The 27,127-nt window shown below is 41.0% G+C and overlaps 1 pseudogene; it reads left to right on the top strand.

Annotated features, from left to right (window-relative positions):
- The first annotated feature begins 2,169 nt into the window (after nt 1-2,169).
- LOC120288367 lies at nt 2,170-5,069 on the top strand (annotated as a pseudogene).
- Nucleotides 5,070-27,127: the final 22,058 nt, after the last annotated feature.

The following is a 27,127-nucleotide window of genomic DNA, read 5'->3' as shown; positions in this document are numbered from 1 at the left end:
CTTACAAGCAAAGGAGCTTGGCGTTTGTGCCGCAAAGTCCGTATTGGAGGAACGCTAGAAAGATGTGCACTGTTAAGCTCCTTAGCAATGCAAAAATCAACTCCTTCAAATCCATGGGAAGATGTTCCAAAAAAAAAAAAAATCCATGGGAAGAGAGGAGATCAGCTTGCTTGCTTGGACTTGGCTGGGTGAGCAAATGAATCGCATCGTGGTCTTTCCATGTTTCTCATTGTAAACTTAGCCGTTTGTTTTGCAAAAGGTGTTACATTTTCCAAAGAATATTTTTCAGAAAATCATTTTCTAGAAAAATAATATTTTCCTATATTTGATTGAAATGTGAAAAATACCCATAAAATATTTTCAGTTGTTTAGAAAGGAAAATTAAATTTGATTTTCCTAAATAGATATATGCCATCTAGGCTCTAGTGACTTACGCATAGCTAGTCGGGTCTCGGTGGCCAGCCTCGATGGACCTAAGCCCGGGCATTGGTGACCCAAGCTTGGGTGTAGAAGACTTGATCCCAGGTGCAAGGACCTAGACATAGGCACCTGAGGCCCTAAGCTCAAGCGCTTAGCATTTGGCCTCGATAGACCTAACCTCATGTGTGGGGATCTAGACCCAAGCATTAGGGTGTTTAGCTTGGGTGTCGGAACTAGGGCACAAGCACTAGGGTCTTAGGCCTAGGACGTAGACATGGGTACTAGGGTCTCGGGTCTCGATCTCGATGGACCCTAACGCAGGTGAGGGAGATTTGAGCATGGACACCTTTATAGACTTGTGCTTGGCCTTAATGGACCCCGGTAGATCCAACCTTGGCATCTAGACTTAGGATATCTGCAAGGAGCTAGAATATAAACATTAGGTTCTTGTGCCCAAGTGCTAATTTCTAGTCCTATTTTAAAAAATAATTTTTCTATTTTTAAAAAGAAAATGATTTTTAAAAAAAATTAGGTGTAGGTTTCCATTAATTAGAAAAACATTATCCTGTGACTCGTTTTCTCAAGCGATCCAAAGGCCAAAAAATATTTTTCACAAAATAAACGTAACCCAAAAGAAATTGAATTTCCTTTATCTTATTTCTTTCTCGTTTTCTTTTATTTCTTTCCCATCTATATATGTCTTTTTCATAACCGCATAAACTATACCCATTCTAACACATTTATCTTTAATTTTTTGTCACAAAAAGTCTCAAACATGTATTCATGTGATATGTTTACACGACGTCAATATTCTATCAATGAGCATTATTAAAAATTTGCCTTCATGGAGGATGGGAGGTAAATTGTATTAACAAGGCACTTGCAAGGCTTAAGTGAAATGACTGAAAATTCATTGGACCAATCTTGTTGAAGAGTAAATATATCACATAGCTACAAGGATGGAGTTTTTGATGTCATAAGAAAATTATTTATAGTAAATATGTCATACATGTATAAATTTGAGATTTTTTATTATTTTTTTCTTGTATATATTGATATATACTTTATATTAGCATTGTTAAGTAAAAGCCCCTAAGGGTCAGTTAAGTGATCCATCTCTAGGTTATGGCTATCACCCTTCAGACGAATATTTATTACTTATTATACGTGGATGGGGAGGTTTGCATACATCTGGAGGGATTAAATATATATTTTAATCATATATCGCTAAAAATGTCCTAATATCCATATCCATAAAATAGGAAAAATCCCTACGTCGAAGACCCCATCACTTGTGTTTCTTTCCCCATTTCGCGATCATTGGCTTCTTAAATCCTTCACGTCAAATATATGATTGACAAAATTAATCCGCATCGTGAGATTCAATGTTTTCTTTTTTCACTATTTCTAAATTAATATGTTGTCTTCTGATTCTGTATGAACGGGCCCACTAAAAACAAAGAGTAATAAATGTCATCCGCTTTAGCCTAGAAACACCCCTCTCCCTGTCACTTCTTTATCTATGCATGCACCGAAATTGTCCCCATCACCATCTTCATCCCCACTTCCGTACAAGTAACCACCTCAATGGCTTGGATCTGGATAACACTCACCTTCGCTTTGATTGCTCATCTCCGACTGCAAGCTTTGCTAAGGGAAACGCAGAGCATGAAGAAATTGCCTCCTGGTCCAACAGGGTTTCCGATTCTTGGAAAACCCTCACCACGATGTTCACAAATTAACTAAAAATATGGGCCCCTCATGTATTTGTGCTTCTGGTTCGTGCCCACAATGGCTGTCTGATCGCCCGAAGTGGCTAGGCAATTCCTCAAAACCCAAAATCTTGCTTTCGTGAGCCGGCCACCTCATGAGGCCTCAAAGCACATGTCTTATGAGCAAAGGAGCTTGGCATTCGCACCATACAGCCTGTATTGGAGGAACATTAGAAAGATGTGCACTTTGGAGCTCCTTAGCAATGCAAAAATCAACTACTTCTGTCCATGAGAAGAGAGGAGGTCAGCTTGCTTGTGAATTTTCCCAAAGACGCATCTCACGACCGCATGGCCACTGACTTGAGCGTGAAGATCTCATCGCTAAGCGCCAACATGAGTTGTCGGATGGTCTTTGGGAAGAAGTACATAGACAAGGAGTTTGACGAGAGAGGGGTTAAGGCCGTGATTCAAGAAGCGATAGTGTTGAATTTGATCTTCAGGGGTTGACGAAGCCATGAAAGCCGTAAGCTTGTAAGCTTTCTTCGAGACGATTATTGACGAGCACCATATCAAAGCCGTAATTCTGGTAATTGATCAAATTTTGTTGATGTCATGTTAGTTGTCATGGGATTGAACGAAGGAGAGCACCATAACGACAGGCCCCATGTCAAAGCAATAATTCTGGTAATTAATCAAAATTTTGCAGCTAGATTAACAAATAATCCCTGTAACCTTAATTATTGGTCAGTTATCTAAGCATACGTCGGAGTGGAAAATTTATCAGAACAAGGATCCTACTGTTTGAGGCTCTGAGATGAGCATAGTTAGGGTTCAAAGATAGTTCATGAGCCGATACTTGAGCATATGGACGCCCCTATAGAAATATCGAACAAAGTCTGCAAATCCATTTTGTAGACGAATTTTAATATTTCAACTATTATATCCGCGTAGAATTTGTCTATATGTGATTAAGCATGTTAAATGGGTGTCGGGAAAAGTATTAAAAAAATCATAAACCTATTATATTAATACTAATTCATTTCTAAACTTTTCAATGAAATCAATTTAATCCTAACCATTTATTGGTACTAATTGAGTTCATCCGGTCAATTTGCCCGGCCGGTGCTAATGTGGATGTTAGCCATCCATCCAATTCTAACAAGGGAATTTTCAAATAATTTTTATTTTTTTAAATTTGTTATTAATTTTTTTTTTTTTTTTTTTTTTTCTTTTCTCTTCTTCTTCCTTGGGTTTCTTCTCTCTACAATGGCTGACGAGGTTTCGTGGTCACCCATGGCCAACGAGCATCACCAAAGCCTCACTGGTCACCGCAAGGAGAAGAAGAAGAGAAAAACAAAAAAACAAAAAATAATAAAAAATTCGAAAAAAAAAAAAAAAAATTATTAAAAAATTATCACATTAGTTTGGCCAAACGGCTGACACCAGCTAGCGTCCACATGAACACCAGCCTATCAAGATTGGCCGGATGAACTGAATTGATATCAATGTGAAAAGGTTTCAAACTAAATTGATTCAATTAAAAAGTTTACAACTAAATCGGTATCAATATAATAAATTTATGAACTTTTCTAGTACTTTTCCTGGGCGTCATCTTCTCATCCTCTCTTCTACCTAAGATTTACAAATTTTAATGGCAATTTTTAAACAATATCATTCTGTCTATGGGTCTTGTGTATGGTTACAACAGAAAGTGTTGCTAGCTTCTTCATATGTTCTTGTGAACGGACGGTGTCCACGAATCTCGTAAGCCTCTGCGTTGTCTATCTACCGATCAACCACGTGGCTCCTATACGCGAAGTAGACGACAAGTATAACGATAGAGTATCGTCTCTTTCTTGAAATACATACTTCACGTGCCTGTCTCTTTCGAGCACCTGAGGCTGAGCTGGTCGACCGAGTTTTTTCAACTCCGAAACAATAAGTGCTAGAGACAACAAAATCTATTCATTATTGAGTGATTCATGGTCCATATTTCAAATAGGGTTTTAATAAGTTAATTCATGTAGGATTAGCTAGTTGCAATAATAATTACCATAGTCGCATACCCAATATTTCAAGAAGAAAATTAACCTTTTTATCTTTTCTATAAAGTTTTATTCCTAGTAAAGATCACACTTAGGGAAATGTCATAAGTAGTTTCCCGATGGGTTCAATTAACCTATTGATTTTGTTAAAAGGGTGCTCCATACGCTTGTAGTAATTGATGGTATAAAGTTTATATTTTCAATGCTATGGGTTTTTCTCATAACATGCATATCTTACTCTATTATAAATATGTTTGATAAATACAATCGATATACTTGCTAATATGAGTCTCGATATATTTCTTCGTGAAGGACATGTTGGTGGGTTCAATGGACACTTCAATGACAGCAACAGAGTGGGCAATGGCCGAACTTATAAAACATCCTAGGGCAATGAAAAAGCTCCAAGAATAATTAGAGAAAGTCGTGGCTGAATAGAGCGGTTAGAGGGCTTGGACTACTTAGACATGGTCATCAAGGAGACCATGAGGCTTCACCCGGTGGCTCCGCTTTTGCTTCCCCACGAGGCGACCGAGGACTGCACGGTAAACGGCTTCCATAAGTCGAGGTTCATCGTGAATGAGTGGTCCATTGGAAGGGACCCGAAAGTGTGGACCACTCATGACCCGAAAGAGTTCATGCCTGAAAGATTCTTAGGTCGAGCGTGGATGTTAAGGGGCGTGACTTTCATATCCTGCCGTTCGGAACAGGCCACCGAGGGCACCCTGGGATGCAGCTCGACTTGACCATGGTGCGGTTCGTAATTGCTCAGCTCATGCGCTGCTTTGACTGGGAGCTTCCTAGCTACATGTCACCGAGTGAGCTTGACACGACTGAGGAGTTTGTGCTCACTATTCCTAAAGCCAAGCATTTGGTGGTCACATCTAGGTAGCATTTGAATGAGTGAATGAAAGTTGACTTCTTTTTTCAATGGACGATTGAGTTTCCAAAAATAAATATGATCTTATCAGGAAGTTCCATGGTGTTAAATTTTATATCAAGTGGTGTTAGTTTTTATACCAAATGGATTGCCTACGAATTTGTTATTTAGGCTCCGTTCGTTTCGCGGAAAATAACTTCCAGGAAAATATTTTCCGAATTTTCCGGTGTTCAGATGGTGGAAAATACACGGTCAACGGAAAATATTTTCCGTTGACCGAAAAATCCTTCTTGAAATCACGGAAAATGATTTCCTCTTTTGAAAAGACGAAATCATTTTCCGCACCTCTCGCGCGCTCCCGCTGCTCTCTCCTTCCTTCATCAGTTCACGTTCTCTCTCTCTCTCTTTCTTGCTCTCCCTGCTGCAATGGCTTCGACAACGTCCTTCTCCGGATCAGCCTCCGCCCTCCCGGCCACTCCTGCCTGCTTGCTCCAGCCGGGGCACCGCCGCCGCCGCCGCGCTCAGCTTCCCCGGCGGCTCGAAGCCACTTGGGAGGATCCGGCTCAAGAGGGAGCACCGCGGCGGCGCCGGAGGCTCGGGCGGAGCCGCCCGTCCCGTGCCGCTCGTCGTGCGGCCGCGAGCCGTGAGCTCGTCGGATCTGGCGGCGGAGCTCGTGGCTCGCCGGATCTAGCGGCAGAGCTCGGGCTCCCGATCCGGGCGAGCTCGAGCTCTATCGCCAGATCCGGCGCGCTCGGGTGAGATCCGGCGAGCCTCGAGCTCGCCGGATCTGGCGGCGGAGCTCGCGGCTCGTCGGATCTAGCGGCAGAGCTCGGGCTCCCGATCCGGGCGAGCTCGAGCTCACACCAGATCCGGCGAGCTCGGGTGAGGTCGGCCGAGCCTCGAGCTCGCCGGATCTCGGCCCACGGGTCTTGGTCGGCCGGCGGGCGCCCGGCCATCGTTAAGCGAGGAAGGAGGCGACGGCGGTGGAAGGAGGAGGAAGAAGGAGGAGGAAGGAGGCGACGGACGAAGCCGCTCGGGAGGAATCGGGAGGAAGAAGGAGGAGGAAGGAGGAAGGAAAAAAAAAAAGAAATAATAAATAATAAAAATTTCTATTTTAAAAAATATAAATAATTAAAAATCATTTTAAAAAATATAAATAAATAAAATAAATTTTTTGGTCAATTAAAAATATTAAAATTCAATTTTTGATAATTTTTTTCAGGAAAATGTTTGAGCTAACGAACAAAGGGAAAATATTTTCCACTCGAATTTTAAATTTTGGCCGAACACCGGAAAATAGAGTCATTTTCCTGGAAAATAACTTCCAGGAAAATGTTTTCCGGAAACATGATATTTTCCGTGAAACGAACGGAGCCTTAATGTTTGCTTGATTTTCAAAGTATTATTGTCCCACAATTGAAATTCAATACAGGATTTTTGGGTCATGTGTAGATCAGAGACTCGTAATTTCTGCACTATAGTTTAGAGCATTGTGTTGTGTTTATTGTCTCTGAAATTCAGCCAAATCCGAGAAAGAACCAATTTATATCGAAGGTCGAAATGACATATGCTGTGGTAAACAAAAAACCTATATGCGACACTAACGACACGAGATAGGATTATTAATAAATTAATGCTATTATTTGGACTTTGTGTGCCTATTTTGTGTTTTCTTTTCTTATAGAAATAAAAGACTTGGTCTACCTAGGACATTAGACATGATCTAATGACATTTATTCAAAAGGTAGTGACTTGATGATGCAATACTGAATCCTTTTGGTATTTCTTTTAAGCAAAATCAACATGAATACTGAATGAGATGCATTTATTAATTAAATTTATCTACATAAGGTGATTTTGAAAATATTGACCCTAAAGCATGTGGCTCACTAAATGACGTGCAATATGTGACATGCATATTATGAACTAATTAATCCTATATGCAATCTATATAACTTAAATGACATTTATATTTGATTTTATTTTTTATTAATAAAACTATAAATTATCCTAATTCCATATGAATTCTAAAATAAATATGCATTATCCTTGACATGAATTATGATCCTAAATTCTAAACATGCAAGAGACATATAAAATGTGATATATGCATAAAATCTCATGATACATTGAAATATATGTCATACCCAAATTTTATTAAATCAATGATATATTATTTCAAAGCAATCGAATTATATTTAATAAATCAAACATAACAAACTATGATATAAGTCACACATGAGACAACATGTTAGGGGCCCGACCTTTAGCCTCTAAGGGCGGATGCCCTAACACACCTTAATTAATGCAAAGGAATAATCAAAATATTAATGTGATAACCTAAGGTCCAACTATCAAATAACATGCATTGAAACTCTATAGTAAAATTAAATAACCGTATGAAATTGCATGAACTTGACCTACCTCAATTAAGGGTTTACCTAAGTAAAAGTCGATGCGAGGCGGAGGTGCGGCCGTCAAGTCCAATGACTTGCCCGAGGTCTTCGTCGGCAAGCTAGACACGATGGGAGAGCTTTAAGGGCGAGTTAAATGCAGCAGCGGAGGGTTGGTGCTTGCTGGAAAATGTTGCAGGAGCTCGGTGAGTGATTGTCGGTGCTGGGTGGAGCCTCGTTGAGGCTGGCTTGGCATCGGACAGGGGCACACGGCGAGGATTGGTCTAGCGCGGCGGGATTAATAGAATCAATTCCTGTTGGAGGCTTGCCGACTTGTTAGTGTCACTGAAATCTATGTTAAAATATTTAAATAATAAAAACGCATTTATTTAATAGCTTAAATTTTTAAACAGTTAGCATCGATTTTTTCTAATTGGACGTGAGACTTCTTCTTCAGCTGTCTTGGGATGCGTTGAGTCTGATGGAGCTGCAATTGTCCTAGGCTAAACTGATTCAGAAGGAGCTACAACTGTTGTAGGCTGAACTAATTCGATGGACCTGCAACTGGGTTCTTCTTACTCTTCTTTCTTGTTGGCGCAGGCAATGTCTTCTTCTTTGTTGGCGCAGCCGTTGATTCTGAGTTCGGCCTTGAGAGATAAGAACCTCGAACTTCTCCCATGCTTCAAAAAGAAAACTCAATTATCAACAAAAGTTTGCACTATAAATTAAATTAAATGCAGCCTATAAAACTTACATTAAGAATAACTGTTCCAGAATGGTCATCTGTATAAAGGCCATAACCATATTGTTTAAGTCTCTTCCCAGGAGCCCTTCTTGTTCGAAGGGGAGCATCACTTTCAGGTACTTGTGATTGGTTGCCTCTTCTTCTCGCATGTGATTTCTTCAGCTCTTGTGGCTGTTCAGCTACAGAAGGGGCTTCTTCGGCCAATTCTTCAGCTAGGTGTCTTGTAGATGGCCTTCTTATAGGTGGCTCTTGATTTGGCTTTGGCTTTCTTCTAGTTGTTTTTCTGGTTACGCCTTCAGCTTCAGTGACACCTTCGGTAGGCTTTGGTAGTGGCCCTTGTGATGACCCTTCTAGTGGCCTTTGTGATGACCTTGGTGATGGATCTTGTGGTGGCCCTTTAGTTGGGCCCTCTATTAGCAGCTGAGCTCTAGCTTGTCTTCTTCGAACTCGAGAAAAGGCAAAGGACATCATAAATATAACATCAGCCATATTAGAACGTAAATGAAAAGTAAACTCAAATCATTTAACCGCCGGGTATTTTTTTTTTCTCTGTTGTTGCTGAAGAACAGTCGACTTAACTAGCCCTCCAGTTGTTTTAGCCAATCTTGCAACTGGCTGTCTTCCACCTTCGGTTCTTTGAACAGGCCCTTCATTTTCAGGTATAGCAGGGGCTTCGGCCAATTCTTCACGTGTCACCGTGACCTGATAAAGACAAAAACATTACATACATGTCACTTATATCTATGTACATATTCATAACAAACCATAAAGCAACATAAACACAATTTTCATGACTTACTTGGTTTATTATCGTCGACTCACTTCGCCTTTCTGTTTCTCCTTCTCCAACTGTCCCTTCACTAGGCCCTTCAACTGGCCTCAATTGTTCCTGCTGCTTCTTTAATTGACAACCCTTAATATTGTGCCTTGCTATGTGGCAAAAAGAGCACTTTATTGGTACACCCATCCTATTCATCCTACAGTGACATGAGTCCTCTCCCTTCGTCATTTTTCTTTTTTTCTTTGGTCTTCCCATTCTCTTCTTTAGTGGCAAAGGTTGAGGTGCTTCGTGATCCGTTGGCTCCCAGAACTTGCTACTTCTAATTGGCTGCAACATGAATTGATACGAAGCAAGATATTTCGATTTCTTGTACCAATCATCAAGGTAGTCTTCTGTGTTGTGGCCCTTCAATTGAATTGCACATATGGCATGTGCACAAGGAATTCCACTGAGTTGCCATACTCTACATGAACACTTCATCGTACCTAAATGGACAACATACTTATCGGAACCATTCATTATCTCATATCCTTCATCCCCATTCCAAATGGGATGACAATACCTACTTGCAGCCAAGTTGTCATCCAATTTCTTAGCAATCCTAGGACCATATTGCTTAGTCCACTTTGCAATGTCATCTCTTTGTCCTTCAGCAGTCATGACCAAAACCCGTATGTCTTCAAGCATCGAGATAATTGGTTTACATCTAGCATCTATTATCCTCCCATTGAATGCTTCGCAGATGTTGTTATCAATGTTATCGCACTTGAATTCCTCATCAAGAACGCCCTACACCAATGCTTCGGTCTGTTTGGAATAGTGCATCATAACCATCCTTTGTCAATTGAAGCATATTTTCTTTGGCCATTCTAAAGTCAGCCATATTCGTGCTCTTTGCTAGCTGCCAAAATTGCGACTGCAACTTGTCCCCTTTATAGGTCTTTGCCCAATGTGTGTATATGTGTCGCGCGCACATTCGATGTTCAGCATAAGGCAACAGCTCGGTCATTCTTTGAACAAGTCCCCGCAATAATTGAAAATATAAATATATATATATATATATATATAAGCAAATGACATGTTGATATCAAAAAGCAAACAAGTATGTTAATATTTTAAAAAGCAAACATTACCTTTTGTTGGTCGCTCATGAACGCCCACCCTGCCCCATTTGTTATCTCCAAATCAGTCATCAATTTTTTTAGGAACCAAGACCAATTGTCCTTGTTCTCTACCTTCACAACAGCCAAGCCAGGGGAAACATTTGGTTGTTTGCATCTCTTCCAATTGCGGCCAGCAATTCTCCCTTGCACAAGCCCTTCAAAAAACACCCGTCCAATCCTATAATCCGTCTACAACCAGATAAAAAATCTCATTTGCATGCATCAAAACAAACATAGAATTTATCAAACTTCGTCCCAATATTAGGAAGTGGTCTCTCCACAACCTCGAGATACACTCTACTTCCAAGATTTTGCAACCTACACTCCCAAGCATAGTCCCACAACTGTCCATATTCACCGCTGTACTGACCAATGAGTATCTTCATCACCTTTTGCTTTGATCTTTTACATTGATTCCTAGATATATTGATGCCTACCTGCTCCTTCACCAGCATCCTGAACTGAGTAGTATTCATCTGAGGCATCAGCTTAATCAATTCAAAGAATTGCTTCAATAACCATGCACTTGTAGGCTCTAATCTGGAAAGATCTAGTTTTCCTAACAAATGCACCATAGATCTTCCATGGACAATTTTGCTGCGAACACCTAGCTCTTACAAAGGTCTTAGTGTTTCTAATGAAGTCAATGTTCCTTTGTGCAGCAATGGAGATCTTCATTATAGCTTCCCTAAATTGTTTAGCATCATGAAAGTTCATGCCTACCGACAAAGTGGGAGAGGCAACGGATGGATCATAAGAAGGAAACTTACTTTTCCTTTTCCTTCTATGCATAGGTCCTTCATCTTCTTCAAGCTCATCCTGGGAAGTAGCATTCTCAACGCTTTCTTCATAGTCAGTCTCCTCACCAGCAGCACCAGCATCTATAGGGCCTTCAAGTCTGTTTGGAACTTCCTCGGCTACTTGCAAAGCTGCAAACTTAGCTGTTAAAAAATCCCTTTGTTGTATTCTTGACTGTACAAGCTCCTCCTCCTCGTCGTCGTCACTTATAAAATTTTCAGCATGCAACCCTCCATCATCATCATCAGTTGATTCAACTACTTCCCAATCTAATCCAGAGATTGTGACATCACCTATGTCATCATCACTTTGGTGAACTGCATCTGCGCTTCTCTCATGTCCATCATATCTATCCTGCCCTCCTTCGACCCTAACGTCAGTACTACCTTGAATATCATCTCCTTCTTGTCCTACTCCGGCGCTCTCTCCATCATCATCTTCATCCTCACTTTCACTATTGTACTCAACAAATATTTTTACCTCTTCACCATGAAGATAATGGTATAGAACATCCCTCAGACCATTATCATCTTCTAAGTATCTCAAACCCTCTCTTAAGTCTTTCCCAGGAATACAATACAGCAGCTTCTGAACTTTACAAGGCAAATAAGTATTTATATCCCTAAGAAATCCTATATAAGATGTCTTCTTTATATCCACAAAGATGGTGCCCTCATTTCCACCCTCATACTCCCACTCATCCTCCCCAATCACAAATTCCCCATTATAGCAAACTATAACGGCGACATAATCCTTGTCATGCACCATTACTACACCAAGAACAAGAAAAATAATCATTAGTTTTTGGGACCACTAGACAATTGCACATGGGAGTCCCCCCACTCTCATGGACTTTAGTAAATAGAGGTTCCCACACTGACAATATGCCCCTACATGACAACCAAAAAAGCCAAAAAAGAGGTCGGCACTTTAATTATTTGCCTTCCCTTCCCTTAAAATATTAACCAAAAACAGGGTCCCCACACAGCAATCACAGCCCAAGCATGTCTACTGCACTAAACGTGCGATGTGAGAGAATGTACATTAACTTAAGCAAATCAAAGCATAGCATACTCTAACATCAACTTAATCAAATCACAGTAGGATTATGTTCTTATTCAAGATTTTGGATTGATAAACATACCCTATATAGCAATCACAGCAAGGTGGTTCAAGGACATACCCTATACAGCCTCACAAACAGGGTGGTTCAAGGACATACCCTATATACTCTCACAAGCAGGGTGGTTCAAGAACTTAGTTTTTTTCTCAGAATGGCATTAGTCACGTGCTTTACTAGGATGCTCTTAAGGAGATGCATAGACAGTGATGTAACAATCACATACTCTGACATTGGCTTGAAAGACAAATTCACCAAAATAATGAGAAATCTGGTCTCTTTGTGTAATGTCGGCAAGTTTCGGTTGAAATATATCAACACAAATTCCATCGGAGCTGTAATAAAATAATTGAGCCCTAATTAAATAATCAAGTGGAGCCCTAATTAAATAATCGAGCCCTAATTTCGTCACAGCGGAGGGGGAGAAGGGGCCAAACATGGATGACCGACAATTGTGAGCGGTGACGACGACCAAGGATGGTGAGCGGTGAGCAACGACGGCGACCAACTATGGCGACTGACGATGACGACCAATGACTAGCTCTAGGCGTGAACGGCGACGGAGAGAAAGGCCTGTGATCTACTGTGAACGCGGACAGTGAGGAACGGTGTTTAGGTCAGCCAACCCTAATTAATAATCGAGCGAGCCCTAATTAAATAATCGAGCCCTAATTAAATAATCGAGCCCTAATTTCATCACAAGGGAGGGGGAGAAGGGGTTGAACCTGGACAAGCGACGATGGTGAGCGGTGATGACGATCAACGATGGTAAGCGGTGAGCGGCAACGGTGACCAACAGCGGCGACTGACGACGGCGACTGATGACCAGCTCTGGACGTGAACGGCGACGAAGAGAAGGGCCTGAGATCGACTATCAACATGAATGGGGAGGAACGGCGTTTAGGTCATTGCATAATGTGGATGGACGACGTCATTTTTGTCGTCCACGTCGGCTTTTTTTTAAAAAAAAAACATTTGCCACATCAGTAAAAGAAGTCGCTGAAAATTGCTGGAAAATGCCACGTATGCAATTTGGCCGGATTTTGGCCGAATTAGCACTCAAGTGATCCATTTTGCTCCGATTTTGGCACTTAAGTGTACCTTTCATAAGTTATGGCACTTAAGTGTCCCTTTGGGCAAAGTTAAGGCACTTGAGGGGTCCGCACATCCATTTTTATGTGTAAAAATTGCTAAGATATAATGTGTGAGCAGTAAACACTCTTGCATTGACTAAATGGGAAAATAAAAATTGGCTCGAGTGATTGATGTGCTCATGTGATCATTTAAATGGTTCTGTACTCATATCACTACGAGAGGCAATGCTTATTGGATTTTGGAAGCTCCCATGTCAATGGGATGCCATTCGCAAATGGACTTCGGAACGATACTCTTAATTGAATGCCGTCTTCGAGTGAGGTTGAGATGTTGCCATGTCTTGATGGGAGACAATGCCTAGTTACGCCAAAAGACCACCGACGAGTGTCATGCGTGGCCATGAGCGGTCGTAATAATATGGACTCATGTGGATGCATTATGCATGGAAGTGATAATGGTTATATATGGATTATTATTCATATTTGTCATGTGCTTATTAGAATTGTGGACTCATGTGGAGAATTATTTACGTAATTATTGAATATGTTATTAGGACGTTGTATGATGACTCGCTCAGTTTATGTTTATATATAATGCAAAGCAAAGGTTTTGCTATTAATCTACCATCAACAATTAAGTTGCACGTATAGGGTATCTCCAAGGAGAAGTACTCTCCTATGTGAGGTTAAGGAGTTTACTTACTAAGTTTTTCTCACTCGTTGTTGTTTAATTTTTCAGGCCCTAACCATGACTAGACCTTTCCGTCACATGTGCTTTAGGGTGATACCTAGGTGACCCCCTTCCCAATAGAGGGGATTGACATCATGTACGAGAAGTATGTGGCCACCATCTATGTAACATCCTCGACTTCGACCCTTATTTAGGTCCCAACTAAGAGCCTAAACTAGATATGTCAATCTTATTGAAGAACAAGAATCAAATGCATTAAATGAGGATAATGAGTGTGGAGGCTTATGTATCCCAAATAATTAATGAAATGGGATGACTCATGGCCTAAGGGAATGATGACAAATGATTTTACAAGCCAAGTAGGGCGCCACCTCCCCCCCCCCACCCATAGACTTGCCATCTTGAGTTTCACAAGTTTTGACTTCCCAGTTTTTCGAAACTATTGGACCTTTCTTGATTTCCAATTTTATAGAGCACTTTATGCTTCGAATTTAGAGAAACTTCCTTCACGAAAGTTGTTTAAAACATCTTGTCTATAACATACTTAAATTTCAATTTTTCTAAGGTGAAATGGTTGGGACGAAGGCTCAATCAATTACCATATAGAACTTGTCCAGTATAGTGAAAATGGTAACCAAGTTACTTTCTCGAATTTTTATGAAATCTTTCATTTCGAATTTGGATATGTTTTTATCACAAAAGTTTTAAATGACATTCATATCTACAACATATTAAAATTTCAAAGAGTTCTGTGAAGATTTGGATTTCAAAATGAGTTTTTCTCTTTGATCATTGAATTTGCTCAACAAACGAATTTTTGGGTTGTCTTCAATGATTTGTTGCTCTTTCAACAGAACGAATTTGGCTTGGATTCCTTCATAAAAAATGTTTTATAAGATCTTATATACAACATTTTATAATTTTATAATATTTTAAGCCCGTTTAATAAGGTAATGATACTGATTTCGAAAGTTGCTCAAAATTATTTTCGCCTTAAAATGGGAGAACCACATGCCCAACTTGGAGGGGAAGGGGGCTGCACGCCTAACTTGAGAAGGAAGCCAATCTAGAGTCTTCTTGGCTTGAAGATAAAAAAATGCATTAAATGCTTTTGGAAGCTAGCGAATTAATTAACTTAATGAGCCACACACTCATGTGGTTAACTTGGAGAACAAGTTGTCCAAAGTCCAAGTTTCTTGATAACAAGTCTAAGCCATTAATGACTTTAGAGGCTAGTCATTAATGAACGAGGGTGACTCAACATCTTAGGTGCCCCTATAAACTTAGGTCATCATGACCCTAATATGAACCTTGGAAAGCAAGTTAACCAACTCATAAATACTAGATGACTCATTAGTACAAATGGACTAATGAGAAGAATGCCCTTTATCCTTAATCATTCCCCTAGAACCTTAGGGTGCCACACCATCAAACTAGCTGTGCCACTCCAAGAAAGCTCATTGGACAACTTGTTAGGGCCATTAAATGAAGCTTTGCCTATAAATAGGGAACCATCCCCTCCATTCTCTCCGACCTTTGGCTCACTTCTTCTCCTCCTCCTTTCTTCACCACCTCACAAGAGGACCCTCTTTTGGTAAAATTACCTATAGTTTATCGAGACTTATCAAAGATAAGTAAAATTTCTAACTCTTGGCTAGGGCGATAGCTACGTCAACAAGTTTAGTGGTGTGTTCACCCGTATAAGCCGTGTGTATGTTGTAATGTTCTTTTGTGTGATTTGCTCATATTTGCATGTTTGAGTGTGTTCACGCACCGAGACGAGGTTGAGGTTCACCTGGCTTGGATTTGATGTCAAGTTACGATGGCCTAAGCAAGCGGCTCAAGCCACAAACTAAGAATCGTGCCCGGCATATTATGTAGTATGACGTTAAAGAGTCATGGCACACCTACTTGAATGAGCACGCAGTTAGGCCTTGAATACATTAGCTAAGATGAAACATGAAGAACCGGCTTGTGTGATGCACGTATATGATGCACTTAAAAGGGAAAAAGTGTCCGTCACCACATACTATTGGCGGCAATATCTCATTCATTGAATGAGATGCCCTGGTTGAGTTAGGATGCTTGGGTTTAAGCCCGAATGCCTCAAGTAAGCTAGCCTCGGGATGTCCTAGTTGAGTCAGGATATCACGATTGAGTCGGGATACCTTGGTTGAGCCAAAATGCCTAACTTGAAGCTAAATGCCTCGGTTAAGTTGGGAAGGCCTGGTCGAGTCAAGACGATGGTAAATAAATTTGCATGAGTGCCGATATATGCATAAGCATGATATGTTGATATATTCATTGATATGTTGAAGTAAGCATGCATTGAAGTATATGGTAATAGACATCTACATGTAGTCGAGGACAGCAATAAGTTTGTTATTGATCTGCCATCAACATTACATTGCAAGTGTTGTACTTACTGGATTTTGATGATGAGATATTCTCCTAGTAGAGAATTTGAGATTTTACTTATTGAGTCCACGACTCACCCCGTTATTTTTCAAAATTATAGGTATGGAGGAGTTGCAGTCCTAATAGAGGAGCTAAGATTTACTTTGGCCTTTTTTAGTATAGCGCATATAATGATTGTAAATATAACGGTCCATGAAAAAATGGCTTGTAAATATAACTGATGTAATGTGTGTGTTTGCAAGTGGTTGTTTTCCTGGTTGCTTGTTGTTGTCTATGTGTTATATGTACACTTCTGCATGTACTTAATGAAAAGATAAAAAGAAACGGGACGGCAACGCGCCATAGACATTGTGAAAATAACCCTTGCTACTCGAGACCCTGCAGATGGAGTCGAGGTCATTACAATTTAGGTGGATAAGGGGTTGACTAACCCGGTGCCTTATCAACTCGTGGTGTGATATGTATGGTTCAAAGAGGAGCTATTCTGCTCTCTTTGGGGTTTCGACGAGCCACCTAGCGAGCAATCCATGAGTGTCACCTAGGACCCCATGGTCATAGACATCCCTGACAACTTCGTCATTAACCTAGAGACAAACCTGGATTTGGAGCCCGATCCCAAGCCCAAGCCATGATACTACGATGTGGACGCGTACTAGGCACATAGGAGAATACTACCTTTTGAGGTTGCCCTTGTAGGATAGAGTAGCTAGGCTAACCTCCAACCTCGTTTGGTAATTGAAAAGAATCCACGTTGTGAATGTGCAATTATGAAACTTTCGATATGCTAAGTTGATGTGTATATGCATATTATATGAAAGTTTTTTTGATGTGTTTCCATGCTATCCCTATTGATGTGTATGATTGGGTGGAATTAATTCTACTTTCACTTTCATATAATTGAAAGATAAAATGAATTGGTCAATGATGCCTCTTAGGACATTGCAATTAAATGACCAAAGGAAAGAAGGGTTACCGCGCATTCGAGGGTCAGGGCGTGACAATTAAGTTCGGCCTCCATTGCTTTTCTCCATAGAGCCTCATTAACTAATTCATTAAATGGAGATGGCTCTTGTTCCTTTGAAATGTGACCAATGCAACACATATGTTCTGATGATAGTCGACTAAAAGAGACATAAAAAAAAAGATACAGGATATTATGTACCTGGAGAACTCAATGCAAAACATACATACTCCTTTGTCCATGTGGAGGGATAAATAGTGCGCCCAGAACGTCAAGGCAATTCCGTGGGGGTCTGTTCAAGTACAGGTGAAGAAGATTCTTGAGAAGGCTCCTAAGGAGATGAAATACTCACGGGTGTCATGACCTACCCTCATGGTACACCACTTAGGGTTCGACCAATAGATTATTAAACCCTGACTTAACTCATGCTCTCCCAAGGCCATATCAATTTGTGACTTAGATTTTAGTTTTTAACATGCAAACGATTTTTCAATTAGAAGTTGCCACTAATCTATTTTTGGTAGATTGATTAGAAGCCCAAATAAAGTAATTTGAAAATTACTTTTTTTCTACAAACCATATATTTAAATAAGTTCAGAAACTTGATTACACTAGATTTCTCTAATGTCATTTCAATACATTTTCTCTTTTATTTCAAAATATATATATTTTACAGTCATTTTGCAATTATTTTAAATTTGCTCCTAACATGTAAGGCAATCATGTAGGTGCGCAACCACTATTTAAGACTCAATAAAGCAAAACAACAAATAAATTACAAGCATGGGAAAGAAATGTTTACTTCAAAGCAATGAAAGCATCTACAATGTTAGCTTTAAAATCATATTAGCAATTTTAGTTATGATTTCTAATTAACATGCTATCACTTAATTTTTTTAGGATTTCACTTAATTAAATGAAATCTGGAAACTATGTGTAATGCAATGCAATGACGTACAAAAATGCCTAACAAAATTGACATGCAACATTGCAACATATCATGCAAACTATATGTCACGTGACTTTAATTAAATGACATAAACTAATGACAGGTAAATATTAAATGTAAATGTCCTAACATGTCATGCATTTTAAGTGATGCTCAGCATGCAATTTGCTAAATGATGTGTGATATGCAAACTAATCCTATGTGGCACACACATGATATTTTTGTGTTTTATATTTAATTAAAATTTGGAATTAAAAATGCCCAATATTTAAACATGCAAATTATCCTAGAAAAGATAATCTAATTTGTTCTAAAAGATATTTTTGGTATTTTATCAAATTCGGAATTAAAGAAGTAGATTCAACTAAAATAAAAAATCAAAAATCAAACACACATAAAACAAGGCATCAAATCACACGAGATATTATCGATATTCATCTAGTTTTGGAAATAAATTAAGTCGTATATTGGGCATGAGATCGGATTGGTCAATTTTCATGTAATCACGAATCATATTTTTGGCATGAGATTAGATTGACGATTTTTCATGCAATCGAGAATCATATCTTGGGCAAGAAATCAAATTGATGATTATGGCATGTTGTGAATTAGGGAATAATCCCTAGCTTAAAGGCTACTAGGGAATTTTGGATAAGATAACATGATTTAGAAATTCAATCAAGATTGCAATACTTCAAACAAGGAAACAAAATATTTGAGAATTAATTTGGATAGGATTTTTGCCTACTTCAATTATTTGTTTCCAAGATCGATGATGCTTCACAATTGTGCTCGACATTGACCATGCTAAGCTTGGTAGATCACGGCGGTGCTTAGGTGAGGGGCTCTCGCAATAACTGGCAATGGACAAGCCTTTTGATGAAGAAACGACAAAGCCAAGCTGCGATGTAAAGTTTGGACTTGTGGATTACAAGGTCGCCAGAATTTGTTGTACAGTGGTTGGACTTGTCAATGTTGACTATGGATTTGCTAGGTAGTCCGAAAGACACTTGCTCTTTGCCCAAAAACGCTAGCTGCCTAACTGGAGTAGCAAACAAGTAGGGACAGAGGCAATGACTACCGGGCAATGTCGAGCACACCTAGAAGCACTGGTACAAGAGTTTGGATGTTGAGTATTGCTGGAAGCTAATTATGAGAAGCCACTAGAGCAAATTATAATTGCGAAAGAACCTGCGGAGAGGTGGACTGCTAGAATGCCGCTAGTATTGTGATGGTCATGCAAGGTGCATCTCGAGGATAGCGAACTTCGCAAGTAACTAGGAGGTGCAACTGCAAGGGGAGGTCATCGCTCGCTTCCGGTGTTGACAACAACCCACAAAAACAGAAACACAAGTCGTGGGACAGTGAAGAAGCAGCAGCATCAGGATCAATCAAGCTAGTGACAACACTGTTGACACCTCAATTTTAATTAGGTTAATTTTATTAATTAAGTTTTTAATTTATTTTGTCTTTTCGGATAAGTAGATAATAAAAAGAAAAAACAAACAAAATAAATAAATAAATAACAAAAAAGGCAAAATTGGCAGCCCATCGGAGTTGGGCCTTCGCGCCTAGCCCCCTCCTTTTCTCTTCCCCTCGCATGGGCCCTTATGGCCCAACCTACTTCTCCCTTGGCCCGGCCCCTCTTTCTCCTCTGTCTTCTTCCTCCCATCTTCTTCTTCCTTCCTCCTTCTTCCGCCTCTGCAGGTCACGCGCGGCAACGAAGACGCGCTCGAGCACAACCTACAACAGAGAGAGGAGCATAGGCCGGTGGCTGAGAGGACGCAACATTGAAGGCGAGCATGCCTCCACGGAAGGGGGAAGATTTGACACCGGTTCAGCCGCACCCAGGGCCGGTCAGCGTGCGAGAGCCGACAGCCGAACCTCCGTCGACCGGCCTCCTCCTCGCCTATAAATAGAGGAGCACCTCCGTCGATGAACGGCATCGCAAGCTTGGAGATCTTCCCACTGAGAGACTTCGGGAGAGGAATTGAAGAGCGAGCGAGAGAGAAATCGGGTCGCGAGCTCGGCCGACCTCCCACTGAGAGACTTCGGGGGAGGCCGCCGGCGAGCGAGTCTGAGGAGGTCAGATCTGGCCGGTGGAGGCTCGGATATGACCGGAGTGAGAGAGAAGCAAGGTCGGAGGAGGCGAAGGAGTTCTGGATCCGCGAAGAGGGGCGGAAGAAGAGGTTCCCCCCCGACGCCGCTGCTGTGCCGAATCCCGCCGTGCCGCCGTCTCGTTGTCGACACCGCCAACCGAGTCCAGACGCCACAAACAGGTAGCAGAGGCCTTCTAACGCGTCGTCCTCGTCAATCCGTCGTTAATGCCCTGTCGGAAACCCTAGCCGCCGTTCGCCGCGTCGCTGCCTTGAGCCACCGTGAGATCCAATCCCCGGTCGCTCTCTATCCGTCGTTCCTCTCGGCATCACCATCCGTCACCGCCGTCGTACCGCCGCACCACGTCCTCCTGCCGCTGCTGTCCTCTGTTCGTGTCACTGCCGTCGCCGCCGCTGCCGGGACGCCCCGTCCCCCTCCCTCGGCGCCGCGAATCGGGAACCCAAGGGTTCCCGATTTTCCGGGTCATGGCCTCGGGTCATCGGATCGGACCCGGGCCACGAACCGAGTAGGGTTTCCGCATTCTGAGGCCGGGCTGAAATCGGGTCAAAAGTCGGGTCGGGTGTTCGGTTCGGATCCGTGTAGGGTTTACGGAGTCGGGTCGCGGAGCGGGGTCGGGCGGAGTCGTCGGGCCGGGCTGGATCCCTCCCAAAACGACAGCCACGACGCTGTTTCGCCAAAAAAAAAAAAAAAAAAATATATATATATAGAAAAAGAAAAGACGAAAAAATCCGAGTTGGGCCCGCATTGCGTGCCCGTCCTCGTTCGGATCGGCGCGTCCGGCGGACCCAACCCGCGGATCCGACCGGTCGATTTTAATATTATTTTAATATAAAATAATATTTTACATAAATAAATAATAAATATTTTATTTTTCGAAAAATCAAAAAAATCAAAAATTAATTTATTTTCCAAAAATATTAAAAAATATTTTAAAAAAATTATTTTCCGAAAAATCAAAAAATCAAAAATATTTCATATTTTCCAAAAAAATGCCAAAATCCAAAAAATGCCAAAAAAATCATGAAAAAGCCAAAAAGACTTGTACTTTTCCAAAAAATACCAAAAAAATCCCTTTTATGTCCAAAAATGAGAAAAATACTCAAAATGTTTTCCTCCCAAAAATGCATGGAAAATCCTCGAACATCCAAAAACCTCAGGGTTTAAACAAGATTAGGTACCGAAAAGGCATTAGTGATTAACTAGTGTAATCAAGTCCCCGATCCTAATTACTCAGTTTGTGCGGGAGCGAGTATTTCTCCCGATACTTCGCTTGGGTTTCTAATCGACCCACCCCAAATCGATTAGTGGCGACTCCAATTTAAAAATTGATTTACAGTTAAAAACTCAGACTATTAAAGTCGTGAATTGGTGGACTTGGGAGAGTCCGGGCATAATTAAATTCAGTCGAGCCATTAGCCTCCTTAAGCGCTCGTACCCGATTGCGGGCGCCAGAAAAAAAAGAGGTCGCAACAGCTTGGCGACTCCGCTGGGGACTTTGAAGACTTAGGCCGTTTTTATCTTTGTTTAAATGCTTTGCTGACTTGGATTTTTTTCTTTTGTGCAGGGTAATAACTTAAAGTTTTTTTATTTTGTGAAAATAAAATGTTTTGTGATGATAAACTGCTGTGCATCCTTAAATGTTTAGCACTACACATGGCACACACAACCACTGCCGGACACAGGCCGCCATAGGATTTCTAGGATGGTGTTAAGAAAGATACGACCTCGAATGTGAGACTATGATGTAGAGGTTGCCTTTCTTTTCCCGAATTTCTTAGCCGAGGTTAGGAGGGTATCTTTGCTAACGCGAGACTGCGACGGGCGGATATCCTTTTAATCTCACCAATCCTTCTTAGTTAGAAATCGAGCCGCACGTCCCGTGCGCATGTCTTTGTGCTTGCCATTTTTTTTAAAGCAAAGTGATTTCTTTACTGTTACTCAGTCTTTTTATTTGGCCCATGGCAATTTAGGATAAGCTTTTCAAGTCTCAGTTTATATGCGATGGGGAAAGACGATATCCAATTCATCCCTGCTCCTAAGGTGGAACTCTTCAGATGGTGGGGTCAATTGGATCAGCTTGCCCAAGAGCGCGTGAAAGCCAAAATCGGTCATCTCCTATCGTTGATTCAAATCACTGTTCGTCCCGAAGTCATACAGGCCATGGCACATTTCGGTGCTTGAAAACGACTACTTTTATGTTTGGTGGGTTTGAGCTAACCCCAACTCGGAAGAATACAGCATCATCACTGGAATGCCTCTCGAGAAAAAGCTTGTTAGGCCATCGACAGGCTTCCTCCCGTGGTAAGGGTTAGCGCAACTTTTAGGAACTGAAATCCATGTCATGAGACAAATTCTTGAAGGCAACCATAATACCTGCCCACTAGAATTCATGAATGCCTGTTTTCAAAATCAGCCTATGACCCAAAAAAGCGAGATTTTCCTCCTGGGCTTTTTTGGGTTCATCATTTTCCCCCATCAAATAAATGTCATAAGTCCTAAGATGGCATGGATAGTTGATCAAATCTTGAGGGGGCAAAATTATGTCAATATGATTTTAACTGAAACATTCTTGTCCTTTAATCGTTTTAAAGACAACACGGAGAAAATCATGCGAGCCTCTCCTGAAATTTTACAAGTCTGGTTCTTTTCTCACTTAAGCGAATTCCAAGGCTTCATGCGATCATCTGGAATGAATGACTTCGAAAATCCATTACAAAAATTTATGGTTTTAGGACCATACATTCCCAATCAAAGCTGTTTAAATTGGATAAATTTCCTAAGAGACCTGGCTCCTGAGGCATTCCAATGGTGTGCTGGTTGGTTCTATGAAAAAAAGAGCTCGCTTTGCTTTCAAGCGCCGCCATCCAATTCCGCCGCTCGACCTCACCTGCTTTTTCCTATTTCCCACAACGGGTGGCACGACAAAGTATGGGGCCCTTCAGGAGATCCCGCCATCTTTCAAGAAGAGGAACCCTCCACTTCTCTTCACTCATCAAAATTTTGAATACATGGTTGACATTTATGAAGAAGCATGGAACAAGTGCCATCGTAAAAGGATCGTGGTACCCGAAGGGCTTGAGGGAGAAGAAAAGCCCACCACGCCTCCATGTCCTACATCCACAACCATTGTATCCCGACAAGATGGAAGCCATCAGTCCCTCACTCAATCAGCGAGAGCAGCCAACACGAGCAAGCAGAGCTCATGGAGAGGGATATGGGAATGGACTGGATGCACACCTCAGAGCCAATTCAAGGAAGCAGGCGTTCTCGCAAGAACAAGGCTCCCTGTCGCATATAAATTGGCAATCATGTGCCCCTTAGTGTAAATAGTGTGAAAGTTATGTCCCATTGTTTAGGGACTCTTGTTTAATATCTAGGATTTCATCCTGTCTTTTCAATTTCAAGCAAGGAGTTTGCAGTCTATAAATCCTCTTTTGATAAATAAGAAAGCAGTTAGACCATTGCCATGGGTCAATCTTTGTTTACTGTCGTGCTCATTCATTGTTTTCACCACAAACAGGCTGTTGACACCTAAATTTTGGCGACCCATTTAGACATTTAAAAATTAGGGGTTAATTTTATCCCTGAAAAAATAAAATCACATGGCATATAGTTTAGGAACATTTTTGTTTATTTTATTGGACCGACAGCGAGTGCAAAATTTTTCACATATTCCGTTCAGATTCTTCACACATTTAGGCAATATACACCAAATGATGTATTTTGGAGCAAAAAGGAAAATTTTGGATAGAATATGTGAAAATACAAAGGGAGAATATTGCACAAGGTGGATATGTCTCAACGATATATTTAGGGTATCATGCGAGAATAAAAAGGAAAAAATATATACCGTAGCGATACATTTTTAGACCTATATAATACCTCGCATGCAATTTGTTTGGAGGGGCCACACATATCAAATACACGAGAGAAAAAAAGTGAGTAAGGGCGAGACTTGGATTGAAAGAGAGACTTCTTTTTTACGTCTTTGGGTCAATAGGTCAAAAAGTTTTCCTCGACGAGGTGCATAGAGAGAGCACGTGAAAGAAGGAAAAACTAAAAAATGTTGGTTTGTCTTCTTCCGAAGGGCCTTCAAGCGTGAAGTTCGGCGCTTGCAATTTTGACGCCTGCAGTTGCCGATCCCTTGTTGCTCCACCGTGAGTCCAGGCTGCTGATCCCCCAACTATGTAACGACGAGCGGCACCCGTACCAACCAACAGCCTCGAGACAATCACACCGAGAAGCTGCTGCTTCGGCTGTTGCGACTTCAGGAGCCCCAGAAATTCACAAGCTTGGCCGCACGCAACTCGTGATCCCTTGCCATGACGTCCAGCGGTCCCTTCGGCGTGCTGCGGTGTTCTTCAATCTAGACTAACAAAATTCCCTCTGCCACGCATCTTTTGAATCAACACCGCATCATCGCTACAGCAACTTCTCCATGCAAGCCCAGTCTTCTTCGCTGCCGTGGCTGGTGTTGTTGTGGCTCGATAATCCTCAACTGGCCGTGAATCAGCCTTTGGTCAAGTTTGATTTTTTTCTTTTGCGGTCTTCTCGAGTACCCAACAGAGACGTCCACACGACAAACCCGAAGGGAGAGGACGCATGCCTCCACTTCTCATAAAATCCACGGAAGAAAAATTCTGGGCATAAACATTCCTAGTAAAAGAGGGTTTCTAAAGCGGTCCCGAAGCTTCCTTTTAACATCAACGACGAAGCAGCCACGCCTTGCACAAAGCACGCTAGTCTTTCCTTAGAGGTTGAAAATTTAAGTGTGGGTTTTAGAAGGTCAAAGTTTGACAATCGGTGGGATTGTCGGAAGACTAGTGGATTTCCTTGCGGCACCGATTCCACAAAACCAACGGTGGGAGACCAAGATACGCTGTCCATTGACGAGTCCCTTGCCGAGCTTACAAATTTTTGTTTTGCGGTCTCGTGGAGCCCATCGGGTGATCTTCGAGCAACCGAGCACCGCCACGTTGCATCGTGAGTAGCCGTTTGAGGATCGGAATTCGGAAGCCAATATTCGAATTAGGTAAAAATTTTATCTATTTTGATTTTCGAAAATTCCGCTTCCTTATTTGATATATTCGTTGACGCCCATGATGGAAATTTCTGATATGCTAAGATATGTGAAATCTCGAGTAGCCTTCTAAATTAGGAAATCTTCCTAATTTCGCAACGTGCATATGATTGACGGTCCGATTTCATGCTCGAAATATGACCCGTAATCGCACGGAAAAATCACCAATCCGATCTCACGCTCGAGATACGATTCGTGATTTTGTCTAAAATTGGCCAATCCGATCTCATGTGCGAGATATGATTCGTCAATTTATTTCCAAAATTAAATGGACATGGATGATATTTTGCTGGATTTGTTGCCTTGTTGTTCTTGATGCCTTTATTTGTTTGCTCCCATAAAAGAAAAAAATTGAGTTAGATTAGATGCATATTAGGATAAAATTGCATGTTTCATTTTTTAGACTGATTTAGATAGACTGCATCTTAGGTCGAGATTGCTAGGTTAAGATAATATCCTGGTTTAATTAAGGTTTACCATGACCTAATCCTTAATATAAGTTGGATAGATGATCTTAATCTAGCTAGATAATCTTTACATTTTTCTAATTTCGAGTTTCATAAAAAAAATACAAAAAAGTGTCATAGAATAAATGAGTTTCAATCTTTAGGATAGATTGTATTCTTTTAGGAAAAAGAAAGAAAAGAAAGAAAAGAAAAATGTCACATGCACATCATTAGGATTAGATTCATTAAAATGCATGTCATGTGGTAGTTGTTGCTAGGCCCATTCAACTAGGAGTTACATGTCATTAGAGTTAGGTCATTTAGTTAATATTGCATTGCATATTGCATAATTTTCATTAAATAAGTGAAAACAAAAAAAGAGAAATTGCGTGTTAATTAGAAACCATATCCAGGGTTGTTGATGTGGATTTTAAATTAACATTGCAGATGCTTTCGTTGCTACAAGGTAAGTCATGCATTTTTCTATTTGCTTTCTTGGGTGTTAAATTGATGGATTGCACACCCGCATGATCGCCTCGCATGTTAGAGAATTAGATTTAAAATTAATCCAAGCTGCCTGCAAAACATTTTCTTTGAAATAAAAGAAAAGGTACCGAAAGGGCGTTAGAAAAGTCTAGCGTAACCAAGTCCCCCGAATTCATAATCTCTGGTTCGTAGGAGTAAAGTAAATCTCTCGTTACTTTACTTGGGTTTCTAATCGACCAACCAAAAATAGATTAGTGGCGACTCCTAAATAAAATCCATTTGCATGTTAAGAACTTGAACCTAAGTCGCGAATTGGTATGGGTTTGGGAGAGCCCGAGTTAAGTTTAGGCTTAACAATCCATTAGCCAAACCCTAGGTGGTTCACACTCGAAAAAAATTGGTCGCGACAGCTTGGCGACTCCGCTGGGGACTTGAGTTAAAACTTTTAGTGGACTTAGGCCAATTTTCTTTTTGAAAAAAATGTTTTTGTTTGGCAGCGAGGATCCTGTGTATCGTCCCTAACATTTAAGGTGTTAAATGTTTTGCAGGATGGGAGGTATAAGGGGAAGTGTTTGCTAACCTTTGTTTTGTAGGGAGGTGTAGGAATGTATGGTTTATTTTCATATATGAAGTGTTGCTTGATATAAAATGTTGTGCATGCCTTGCATCTAGCACTACACTATTGCACACACAACCCGCCGCCGGACCTGGGCCGCATTAGGATCATCTAGGATGGTATTGAGATGTTTGCCACTCCGACCGCATGATCGCGGTACGAGCCGCCCATCTCAATCCCGGTTTCTTTCATGGTGTCAAGAGTACCCACC

This window comes from Eucalyptus grandis, chromosome 9 (genome assembly GCF_016545825.1).
Source record: "Eucalyptus grandis isolate ANBG69807.140 chromosome 9, ASM1654582v1, whole genome shotgun sequence".
NCBI classification, from domain to species: Eukaryota; Viridiplantae; Streptophyta; class Magnoliopsida; order Myrtales; family Myrtaceae; genus Eucalyptus; species Eucalyptus grandis.
Note: the sequence above shows the minus strand (reverse complement) of the source record. Positions and strands in the feature narration are given on the sequence as shown.